The 13,111-nt window shown below is 33.8% G+C and overlaps 1 non-coding gene across 1 annotated transcript; it reads right to left on the reverse strand.

Moving 5' to 3' along the window:
* Positions 1-4,627: 4,627 nt before the first annotated feature.
* Trnar-acg (transfer RNA arginine (anticodon ACG)) lies at positions 4,628-4,700 on the reverse strand. The gene has a single exon. It is a non-coding gene; the product is annotated as a tRNA-Arg (tRNA).
* Positions 4,701-13,111: the final 8,411 nt, after the last annotated feature.

Consider the following 13,111-nt stretch of genomic DNA (forward strand, 5'->3'; position numbering starts at 1 on the left):
ATAATATTAAAGATTCCACATGTGCCATTCTAACTTTCTTATTGATTATATCAACTATTATTGAGAGATTTTTAGTTTAGACCATATATTTTCAATAAGATTATTTTCTTATCATTAGATTAGCGAAATATGAATACATATACCGAGCCGTTAAACATGTAGGATATGAACATGTTACAGAATCAGCCGATATAAATAATCATAAATAATCGAACATGAAGCATCCAACTGCTGCCATTGCGGTTCAATTCAATGTTTAAATTACGGCTATTCAATTGAAAAGAAGGATGACTTTCGAAGATATCGGCGAAAAAAGCGACCACTCCCTGTGGAAAAGTACCCAGTTGAGGGTGAAGGAACTAATGTTTTTAGTCAATGTTTCGATATTTGCCGTCCAAAGGGTCGAGTTTTAAAATGATATCGATATCGTGAAAATTTGTCGCCTTTGTCGAAAGTTTTAGGCAGACATAACAGCATAGATACACATATACATACATTCAAACAGACAGGTAAGATTTATATTATAGACTAGCAGGGGGTGTACCCGGCGTTGCCCGAGTGTTTGGAGGTGTGTGTGCTCGGGCGGGGGTGGGTGTGGTAGTCAAAACATAAGAATAAGCGAAGTAAAAAGAAACAAAAAGAAAGAAAACAGAAAAACAAACGTTAAACTCTTTTAAAAAATCTGAAAAATAATGCGGGAGGTACCCGGGCGGTGGGTTGGGGGTAATCAAAACATAACAATAAGCGAAGTAAATATTTTTAAATATTAAATAAAACTTAAAAAATCGAAAAAAAAAACACAAAAATCTAACGTATGGCAAACGAACGATGGTAAATGTAAAAATCGGAAAAACAAAAACCAAAAAGAAAACAGAAAAACGAATGCTAAAAACCTCTTTAAAAATCTGAAAAATAAAAACAAAAAAAACACGCGAAAATGGCTTAAATAAGCCTGTTTCAATATTAACATTTAAAAAATCGATGGGATACCCGGCGTTGCCCGGATGTTTTTTGATGTGTGTGGTCGGTCGTGGTTGGTGGGTGTTAATGAAAACCTAAGAAAAAGCGAAGTAAAAAAAAAGAAAAACAAACGTTACGTGAAAAATGGCTTAAATGACCCTGCTTCAATATTAAAATTTTAAAAATCGAAAAAAAAAACATCTCACACCAGGATTCGAACCCAAAACCCTTAGATAATGACCCAAAGCTCTAAACAACTGACCTAACACGACGTACACGAAATTATATCATTTTTTTTAATATTTAAACTAAATCAGGTTACGACGTCGTATGACGCATGCGTAGAAGCGACTTCGTCATGAGAGGACGGTTTTTGCTGACCCCCCCGTAGAAAAGTGCTTATTTCAGGGTGAAAAAAATGAATGTTTTTGCCCAATTTTTCGATATTTGTCGGGCGAAAGACCGGGCTTTCATATGAGACCAAATTTTTGAATATTTTTTCTGTCTGTCGAAAATGTTTAGCAGCCACACAAACATACACACACACATACATACATACATACATACATTTTCGCTTTTATATATATATATATATATATATATATATATATATATATATAATGATGTATCTACTTTTGTACATTTCATATACCAGCGTTATGGGGTCTAAACTAGTGTAGTTATTAAAGGTCAAATATAGTTTAGTATTATGAAATATTCTTGGGACTGGTGTTACAGCTATTTTTAGAAAATGTTTAGAATATATCTATAATATTATCAGTTGATTAGATATGCTACTTTATGTATAGACAAATAAAATAAACAAACAGTTTGTTGTCTTTAAAAACAACATACTCAAGAAAAAAAAAACAGTAATATAAAGATGTGAAATGGATTATTTTATACAAGATCAATATTTAAAAAAAATCATTGAATCTACTTATTTTAACACAAGTTGCAAAGACACACATATCACTAGTATACAGATAGCTACTTTAATAATTTGAATGCGTAAATGGCCACAATGTTTCCGATGATATTTGAATATAGCCTAATCAATTCCCTAGAGTTGCAAGATTATCTGCAAGGCAACTCACATATCCCAGCTTTATTTTCGAATTCGTTACCTTAACCCGTTTTTCTGAATGATTAGTAAAAAATAGATTAAATAGGGTTACTTATGTTCCATAGCTAACCTTCAATGCATTAATGAATGGAGTCTTCTTTTGTTGCCTTTGATATTTAATAAAAGTGAATGAAACATTTTGAGATATAATTTTCCAAGATGAAGGAGCAAGAGAAAAATTACCAAAAAGTGCGGATTCTATCGATAACTTCTGCATTATATTATAGGTTACATGGTCTTGCATAATCTAATGCTGGTATAAAAAACCAGGCATTCCGATAACTGTGATTTTAACTTAGGTTTTATAAATGTTGATGCCATTACGGCACTGAAGAATTACATATCTAATTGATCTACTTAATCACGGTTCCAATGCGACATGTTTGGGTTGTTGTTATTATTATTATTATTAGTATTATTATTATTATTATTATTATCATCATCATCATCATCATCATCATCATCATCATCATCATTATTATTATTATTATCATCATCATCATCATCATCATCATTATTATTATTATTATTATTATTGTTGTTATTGTTGTTATTATTATTATTATTATTATTATTATTATTATTATTATTATTATTATTATTACATTTTTCTCCAAACAAGGCACATTGCCACTTTGGTGTAGAGGGCTACTATCAAGGCCAACAGCTACTGGGGCACTATGTAAGGAGTTGGGCAGTAAGATGTCGGTTCACGTTACACTTGAACTTCTGCATGTCAGCACTGTTGGGAAAGCAGAGAGCCAGAATGGAATTCCAAAGTCTAGCGGTTCTGGGGAAGAAACTGCTGGAGTAGAAAGCTCTCCAATATCTAGGGGTGTCCACTGTGTAGGAGTGGAGTTTAGCTGCTTGTCGGATTGGTCGAGGGTATTTACTTCGTGGGGCTACAAGCGCTTGCAGTTCGTTAGAGCATTCACCGTTAAATCACTTGTAGAACAGGCAGAGGGACGCAACATTTCGTCGGTGGGACAGAGGCTGCAGCTTATCTGACAGTTCAGGACCTATCAGGTCGGCGACTCTCTTTTGAGCCTTATATGGTGGCCTTATAGAGGGACATGATGCTTTCGGGCGTTAATAGCTTTCCAGCACGGTAGAGAGAACTCACCTTCTTCCCAGCGGTCCTGGCAATGCTCTCAATCTAATTGTTTCAACTGATGTTTCCTGTGAACGTTAGGCCGAGAAGTTTAAAAGATGTATTTTCAGATAAGGAATCTTTGGCCATTGCTATTGGTGGTTGAGAAGGTTTCTTGTAATTATTGAAGGAAAAAAGCTTAGTCTTGGCAGCATTGAATGTGACCTTCCATTTTTGTCCTTATTCTACTTCTGTCAAGCCTGTTATAGAGCGTGGTGTCATCAGCATATATACCCATCTCAGAGACAATTTTGTCGGGGAGGTCATTTATGAATATTAGGAATAATGAAGGTCCAAGGATATACCCCTGAAGAGCACCCGCATTTATATCATATTGTTTAATGTACGACCGTCGAGGACAACCTGAATCTTTCTCTTATCTAAGAAGGATTTAATCATGTTAAGAATTCGTCCAGTGATACCGTATGATCTGATTTTCCTAAGAAGACCTTCATGCCATACCCTGTCAAAAGCCTCAGATATATCTAGACCTACAGCTCTACCCTCCCCTGCTTTATCCAGTCAATGGTATATACGTTCAGAGATTACAGTTAGGATATCTGATGTGGAACGGTCTTGCCTAAATCCATATTGTTGGTCGGTCAAAAGTTTAGCATCTGTAACGTGATGGAATAGAGCTTGATTAATTATGGACTCAAATATTTTAGCAAAAAGTGGGAGGAGCCTAATGGGGCGATAATTAAATGGATTAGTTCTTTCGCCAGAATTTTTGAAAACTGGTACCACATAAGCAGTTTTCCATCAGTCCGGAAAGAAAGATTCATTAAGGCATTTGTTGTAAAGTTTGGAGAGAACTGAATTTACTTCAGTGAAGCATTTTTTAATAGCACAGTCGGGATGAAATCAGGTCTACATGCTTTGGAAGTGTCAAAGTTTTTTTTATGATACCATGCACCTGAGATGGGGTAACTTTCAGATCGTTTAATTACTGTTTCAATATGCGTCTTGCTATGGTAATTATGCGGAAATAGTTCTTAGTGCGGAGAGTAAATTATTTTTGAAAACAAATTTCATTTTAATTGTTTGTATTAACCGTAAATTTAAAATTCTTCTCCCATATGTTGCTAGATCTTTGTCTATTTTTTTATTTCCTCTTACTGTATGTTGTTTGACAACTACCTATTATTTTATACTAGTGGCTGCGCCGCGTCGGCACACACAACGCAGAATAATACAAAAAAATCGAGTGCACTCAGTATCAAGTGCACTCAACATCGTCTTACCATCAACGCTAACTCTGTGAAATCGGAGTATTGGAAATTCTTATCTGCACAACACAAAATCACTGAAAAAAGAAACAAACAGAAATACTCTAACTAAGGGTAAGTGTAATGAGTAAATGTTTGGTAAAATGATGGTTAAAATTATTACGAACTTGCCAGGATTCGAACCTGGAATTTTCTGATTCGTAGTCAGACACCTTAACCATTGCGCTACAAATCCTCTCGGTACGCCGAAAGATGTTAACGCGATTCTATACAGACAATGCTTAATTCCGTTAACACAGGCAGGTAACTTTTTCTACAATTTATCGAAACGCCCCAACAACCCTTATTTCGGGCTTTTTGTGTGACTCGGCGTTGTTCGTTACGAACCATATGTAGAAAGAGCAATCTAAGGACTCATCTCTTTCAGGGAAAAAAGAATTTTTCTATTCGGTGCATCCTTTTGAAATTATTGGTATATATACACACACATATAAAAAATCGAAATTATTGGTATATATACACACACATAAATAAATAAATAAACATTTAGAATTTTATTAATAGTATATATATATATATAGAATATAGAATAGATATAGATACTGTCTATCGCGCTTATTTCTTCTTCTATTATCCCTATCTCTCTCTTTCTCTCTCTCTCTCTCTCTCTCTCTCTGTATTTATTAAGAATGAAACGTAATAAAACTAACTATAAAATCCAAGATTGAAAAAGTTCGTATTACACAAAAAGAAAATATAGCCACAACTAATAATATTAGTTAATACGTAAGTAGCGATAATTAAAAGGAGGTAAATTGAAAGAAATGGAGAAAGACAGTTATATGGATAGCAGGAATAGACTTAGTTATGATTTTGCCTTTTAAGGTTTACTTTTTTTCATCAACTAGCTTTACAAAACCACTTTTCTTGATTCAAAATATCTAATAAGATTTCAGTGATTGACGCAAAGAATCATATCTCTTTTTAATAAGAATTGAATATCAACAAGGAAGCATTTTTAACAATGAATAAAAAAATTACTTAATTTTATTTCGTTTACGGCTTGACATTTCCTTTTGTAATGTTTAGCGTAAAAATATAATCAAAGATTCATCCATTAATTTGGTTGAACGGTTTCCATCACAAGGTATGGATATTTTATTGCATTTTTAATGCCCATATACAACTCTTCCATTTTTAAAAAGTAATTAATTTATTAGATTTTCGTCATATTACCATTTGCGGGTTATTTAATACGCAAATCAAATAGCTCGATTAAACGATGCATTGTGTATGATTATGAGCAAACGTTTCAGTTTAACCCTAACGCTGGGGTGATTGGGTACGATACGGCATTAGTATGGCCTACACATTGTGTAATGAATCTAAAATCGATCAATAGCGTTTGGAACTACTCAGCAAGATATGTGAAGACAGATAAAGAGTGGTTGAAATTATTCATGGTGTTTTCAGCTAGACAACTGCTATTCGTAAAGGTTTGGCATGGGGACCATAGATTGGAGCTCAAACGATCACTTGCCATAAAAAAAAACAATAAAGTAAAGACAGGCTTGCAACGTCTCTTCTGTGAGAAAGAGGTTGCATGGAAGAGAAAAATGCATCACCTACGAGGCTACGAAATCTATTTTGACTTCTGTCAGGGCAAAAGCAAAATATCCACTTTAGCTCCGTTATTGGATTAAAAAAATAATAAACGCGGTTTTACATAAGTACTTTAATATTTATTCGCTGGATAAACATGTACAAATATGTTTTTTCTGAAGAAATTAATTTTTATGACGGAATAAAATTTGGCGTATTGGTGTACTTTTTGGTCGAGCCAAATTGGCGAATTGAAAGCTGGAGTGTCTCTTTTGTCAAAAAAATAAGGTGTAAAAAATTGGCGGTTTCTCTCTTTTGAAATATTCATTTTTTTTACACCTTATTTTTTGGTGACAAAGTGATGTTATCCCGAAATATCAAAGACACCAACCATCCCGGTCCGAAACAGTTAGTTCCCATCTATTGATTTTATATGTGATGTTACATGCGACTTTGAAAAAAAAAATAGACGTACGATATTTCAATATTTTACAGGATTTCCACCTGTTTGTTTATTTTGTTCATTTTCCACACCACTGTACCGGTAACGCCCATTGCGTTAGCCTTCTAAAATGCTCATATATATATATATATATATATATATATATATATATATATATATATGTATATATATATATATATCATATATATATATATAAATATATATATGTGTGTGTGTGTGTGTGTGTGTGTGTGTGTGTGTGTGTATGTATGGGTGTGTATGGTTTTTTTTACATGGGGGTCACCAATTATCTAGGCCCGTAGGCAACTCAGGGATAAGGGTTATTGCGTGTACAGTAATCACTGAGGTAGTTTTGTAGTAATCATTAGTATTGGGGGTGTTGATAGAATGTGTTACTTAAGGGGGTCAGGAGTTTTTTTTATGTGTTTTATTTTATTACCGTTTTATCTGTTTAGCTGTCGGATCGTTGATACGATTCGGTAACAGAAACATGTGTAACTAAACAGATAAAACGGTAATAAAATAAAAATAAACATATGTTTGTTCTGCAATAGTTTTGAGCACCTTCAGGTTTTTACTAATGACCATTATATATATATATCTATATATATATATATATATATATATATATATAGAGAGAGAGAGAGAGAGAGAGAGAGAGAGAGACGAATATAGAATATAGAGACGAATATAGAATATAGAGACGAATATCGGCTGAAGAGAGCTTGATAAGGATACCTTAAACGGTCCCTATTATCGGGCTTGAAACCGACGGCACCAATGATTTGTCTTATCTAACAACTTTCTGTACACAAAATATAAATATGCTCTTACATTTGGGATTTTCGTTTTAATTGAGCACTCTGCTGGATTTCTTTTTCCAAAAAAACTAATCATATATATATATATATATATATATATATATATATATATATATATATATATATATATATATATATATATATATATATATATTCCACACCACTACACCGGTAACACCCATTGCTATAGCCTTCTAAAATACTCATATATATATATATGTGTGTGTGTGTGTGTGTGTGTGTGTGTGTGTGTGTGTGTGTGTGTGTGTGTGACTTATTACAATATTAAGGAAATTGTCTTTACTTTTAAAAGTAGTTGTCAGCGCGCGAAAAGCAGAGCATAAATAAACGTTTTGAACTCATGGGCGCGTACAAAACATCTTAGTATTCTTTCCTCTTAAAGTAATGCATACAACTAGAATCAAACAGTAAAGTTAACAGAAATCGCACACAAGGTGTAGCCGTTATTTTTTCTTGAACACACGTACACAGAGTACGGACGAGCGGCAAAGCAGAATATGCGTCACGACAAGGCTCCAAACAAGCTTAAGTGCCTGTGCGTTTTTTTTTTATTTTTATATTCTTTCGTTGCTTTTATTTTGTTTGTTTATTTGTATCGCCTTTCTTTCGTTTTCTTTCCTTTTGCGAGTCAGTTATTTCCCGAGACAGCGTCACCTTTTGTTTCCTCTTCCTTTGTGTACGTTCATACCTTCTTCGTTTCATTTCTACCAACGAGTCGGTTTAGTTTGCTGCTCAATAAAAAAAGAAAAACTGAAATCGAATAAAAAAAAATGCCTTACGCCCTATTCCTTCATATTGAATTCGTCTTTCTTCATGCGCAAACGGATGCAAGCCATTGTAATCTCCTACCAACACCGATCTGGAAATATGCGTTTTTTTTTTTTTCTTCTTTATTGAGAAATGGATTAGAGTAAAAAGGGACCCGCCACGCTCAATCAAACCCGCTCGAACCTTTCAAATAGATGACGCATTCGAAATTGATTATTTTCCCCTCCTTTTCTTTTTGTTTTTCTTTTTCTTTTATTTCTTTTATATTCCATCTTTACTGGCATTCATTTTTCTCATCCGTTCTTCTCGATTAGATTTGCGTATTTTTTAAAATGATGTTACTTTTTATTTCTATTGTTTTTCTTGGTTGCGTTTCATGCTGTCTTCTCTCTGATATGTGGTTTCGCGTTTTAATCTTTCATATCTGTTCATGTTAGATTCCTGTTCAAGTTCGATTTGTTATCGTTTGTTGGCCTCCATACACACATACCTACACACGCTACTACTCATATTTACTAACCTCTCCACGAGGGCAGAGTTTGACACAAGGTTTGCTTTTTTTTTTTCATGTGGGGAAAATCCAGCTCCCCAAAATAATGGATAGGAACAACAATAAAAATTTTCTCAGTCATGAAGGATTTTTCCTCCACTAACCGAGAATAAAAAAAGTCAAGTGCAGCGTCAGAACAGAGACTACACTGTGATCTTGGTCACACGCTATTATGCTGCTATGACACTGCTACAAAATCTACTATTGCTTCTAGGTGAAACGGCCCCATTACAACCTGAATCACCTATGCAAAAAAAAAAGTTACCTGCATAAAATAAAATTAATTTTTGAAATGTTATTTTGATTTATTTATTACTTTTTGTATTTATATTTTTAGAGGACAAGTTACTTCCTCTATAGAAAGAAAAGGGCATTTTTGTGTTTTTGTTTGTTTGTAAATGAACAAGCAGCTCGAGCACTGTAAAAGCCGTGGGCGAGTCTCTCCTTTAAAGGACATTTGATGATTCCAGGGAGAGGATGTTAGAACTGCCAACTATCAACGCGATGGTTATAGGTTCAATTCCTAGCTAGAGAAAGGTGCTGGTCTAGCTGTTCTGATGAGTTGTGATACAACGAAACAATACCGTATGTAGATAACTCTCTCTCTCTCTCTCTCTCTCTCTATATATATATATATATATATATATATATATATATATATATATATATATATATGTGTGTGTGTATGTGTGTGTTTGTGTGTGTGTGTTTGTGTGTGTGTGTGTGTGAGAGAGAGAGAGAGAGAGAAAGGGTTTCGTGTCTCTGTATGTTTTTATGACTATGTATGTCTGTATGTATTTATGTGGCTGTTTGCGCACAAAGAAAATTCCTGCCCCATGACGGGTATTAGCATAAATATAAGATTGGTTTTATTTCCAATATTTCTTCACTCTATTTTGAAGCTCTTAAATGGTTATTCTTTGCCTTAGTGTACGCTTAAATATAAGGCCTATACTAGCCGCATCTATATGGTTTCTTATTTTTTATACTAAAATAATTGGAATAAGTATCTTCTAAATGTCGAATTTAAAAGGATAGTTATTTTGCATATTAATACTGGATTCATGTCAATTAGATCATTTCTTCTGTTCCAACTGAACAAAAACCAATTCCTCTGCTCTCCATGCTGCTATAAACTCACATGCATTGTTCTTTGCATGTACCATCGGAAAGGGATTTTATTTTCCTTAACCCTAGAAGATAGAACGTTAAAGATCGATACTAAACATCAATAGTTATCTTTATCTTTATTCCATTTTCACCCCAGACAAGGCACAGTGCCACTTTGGTCTAAGGGGCTTCTATCTGGGACATAATTTGTAGGGATACTATGTAGGGAGTTGAGCAGCAAGATATCTGTTTACATTAAACTTGAAATTCTGCATGTCAGTAGAGTCAGGGAAACAGAAACCCGGAAGCGAATTCCAAAGTTTAGCAGTTCTAGTATAGGAAACTATTAGAGTAGGAAGGTTTTCTTACATCTAGGATTTTTACCGTGCAGAGTTGGATTTTGTTGATGGTCGGGTTTGTCGAAGGTATTTTCGTCGAAGGGGGTACAATGGGTTGTAGTCTCTCGGAGTACCTTTCATTAAAGTACTTAGGTATATTGAGTAGACATGCATTATCTAAAATTTATACCTTTTTTACACAGGCATAACCACTTATCAAGGCCCAAAACCACTCGAGGATGAGGGTTAAGAGTGTACAGTAGTCAATTGGACAATATAGTAATCGTTAGTAATAGAAATTCGGTAAATTTGTTAACTTAAGTGGAACGGCTCATCAAGAATTTGTTTACGTTGGACTTAAAGAAAGCAGGAAAACGGAAGACAATTCCACAGCCGTGCAGTTCTAAGAAAGAAGCTTTGTTCATGGAATCTATGTTTAGGTTAATTTTTATACTATACTTTTGCAATATAATTATTAATCCATAAGCCATATTTAACCTACTAACTTTAGTTGTACTAACTTTAAATCTACACCCAATACTCATACATGTCCCCTTCCCCCGCTTTTCCTTTTATAAACTTATAAACCACATCTTTCCATTTTATCTTAATTCTATTTGGAGTCATGTAACTTCATAGCACGCACATATAAAACCGTTAAAAATAAACGAAAATGAATATACACAATGTATAAAGATTATTTCAATTTTGACCAATTTGTGGCGCCTTAAAATGTATTTAAACCCGCTAAAGACTCATTACGGAACGATTCATAAAAAGATCCAATCATTTAAGACTCGCTGCGCCGCTCTGCGACTTTTAGGTTCGGAACAGATAGCGTCTGAGTTTTAAGAATTATGCTAGCAAGGGAGAGGGCGTTGTCTGCTCATGAAATACGCTTAAATATGATATTTTAATTTGTCCATATTTCGTATATATTATTATTGAGTCGTAATTTAAATAGTAAAGACAAAAGTATTTGAGTGCCATCAGCTGCAATCGAAACTGAAAGTAAAACTATAGCATTCAAAGCTGGTGACGTTACCACTGTACCCACGTGACACGCATATGAACTGATAAAGATTGAAAATTAAACATTAACTAAAATAGACCTGCAAAATGTATAGAGATTCTTTCACTTTTTACCCTTTAAAAATCTTTTTAACCAATTAAAGACCCATAAAATAACGGCTCACAAAAAATCCAATAATTTGAGGTCCCTAGCGCCGCCTTGCGACTTTTAGTTTCTGTAGAGATAGAGTGTGAAAATATGGAAGCAGACAGACAGACATAATGAGTTTTATAAATTAGATTAACACAAACAATTTTTCCAGAAATCCAAGTACATTGTCTTTATGTTATTTTTTTTTTGTAACTTTCCAAATTAACCCGCCGTTAATAAAATACCATGCGGTTGATCGTGTTATCCTTGATATCATCAATAAAGATTTCAAAAACTAAGTCAGTCCCCTTAAGGTATTCAAATATTGTTTGAGTATTGAAAAAAATCTATGTATGCAAACCATATCTATCTATGTATCCAAACCATATCTATATAAAGTGTAGTTTTTATCGCACTTACATTGATATAAAAAGCCCAATTTTGCGACGTAAAAATAATAAAAACAACATTCAATATACTCAGTCATAGAATTTCGACCCACTTAACAATCGTTAATTTGCTGTTACTTTTAAAAAAAAACGAACTTTAATTATTAAGCAGCAGGCAAAAAACGTAAAGCGCCGAATGTCGTCTAGGCGTCGAGTTTCATACCTGGCTTGAGGTATTTGCGAGTCTAGCCGAACTTATGAGCTGTGACACAGCGAAACAGTACTGTCTTTGTATAGCTATATATATATATATATATATATATATATATATATATATATATATATATATGATTTTCAGAATGTGAGAGATTGTATATAATAAATTCCACAGCTAAACAACGTCGCAGCTCACAAGAGCCATGAAAGTCAACGAAACGGAAGTAGGTTCATTTCACAGTCGGATTTCGGCGCTGTTTGCTTGATCTGTTGGTTAATAGAAATTCTTGCGTGCGGGGCGTTTGCTCAGTTGGTAGAGTGCTTGCCTCGCATACAAGAGGCTCGGGTTTCGAATCCTGAGTTCGGATGTGTCTAACTGATTAACCCAAATTAGGGCGAAACTCGAGTCTTGGACTTCCGGTTCGTTGACTTTCATGGCTCTTGTTAGCTGCGACGTTGTTTGGCTGTGGAAGTTTTCATATATATATATATATATATATATATAGCTAATAGTGATATTGTCTATGTGTGCGCGGAAGGTCTTTACCAAAATCTTTTCTCGATTGTTAACTTACAGATTTATAAATTTATATATAGGTAATTTCGACCTGTGGAACAATTTGGATTTTGTTTTTAGCCTGGAAGAGTAACTGGTAAGTAGTCAAAATAAAAAAATTAAAACAACAGTTGACCTTGGCAGGTTAAGTCGAGTAAAACTGTTATTTCTGATGCTTATTTTGTGCATACGAAAATTAAACATGCATAGCTCTTAGGCGATTAATTCCTTATCTTTTGTTTAATATGTTGGTAAAACAATGAAACGATTAATAATAAGCCTGGGGCGCTAAACGTTTTGGATTTGATTTGGCGGATCGAAACCGGAGTCATTGTTTTTAATAACGTTATTGATTATAACGATATATTGAATTATAATTCATAGAGAATTGGATCTATAATAATAACTATGAAATCTGCATTCATAGGAATATTATATTTAATGTGTATTTTACGACTGGGCAACGCCGGGCATCCTGCTAGTATGATATATTTTTGTAAATTACATAAATTAATAACGTTGAATTAAACATGCAAATCTTATAATATATTTTTCGTAATGTACGATTTAATGTAATTTTGACAATGGTAGAAAAATTCACACCCATCCAAAGATAAAACAACACTAATATTCTAGTTAAGTCGTTAATC

This window comes from Euprymna scolopes, chromosome 14 (assembly GCF_053919585.1).
Source record: "Euprymna scolopes isolate OS-2025 chromosome 14, ASM5391958v1, whole genome shotgun sequence".
Taxonomy (NCBI): domain Eukaryota; kingdom Metazoa; phylum Mollusca; class Cephalopoda; order Sepiida; family Sepiolidae; genus Euprymna; species Euprymna scolopes.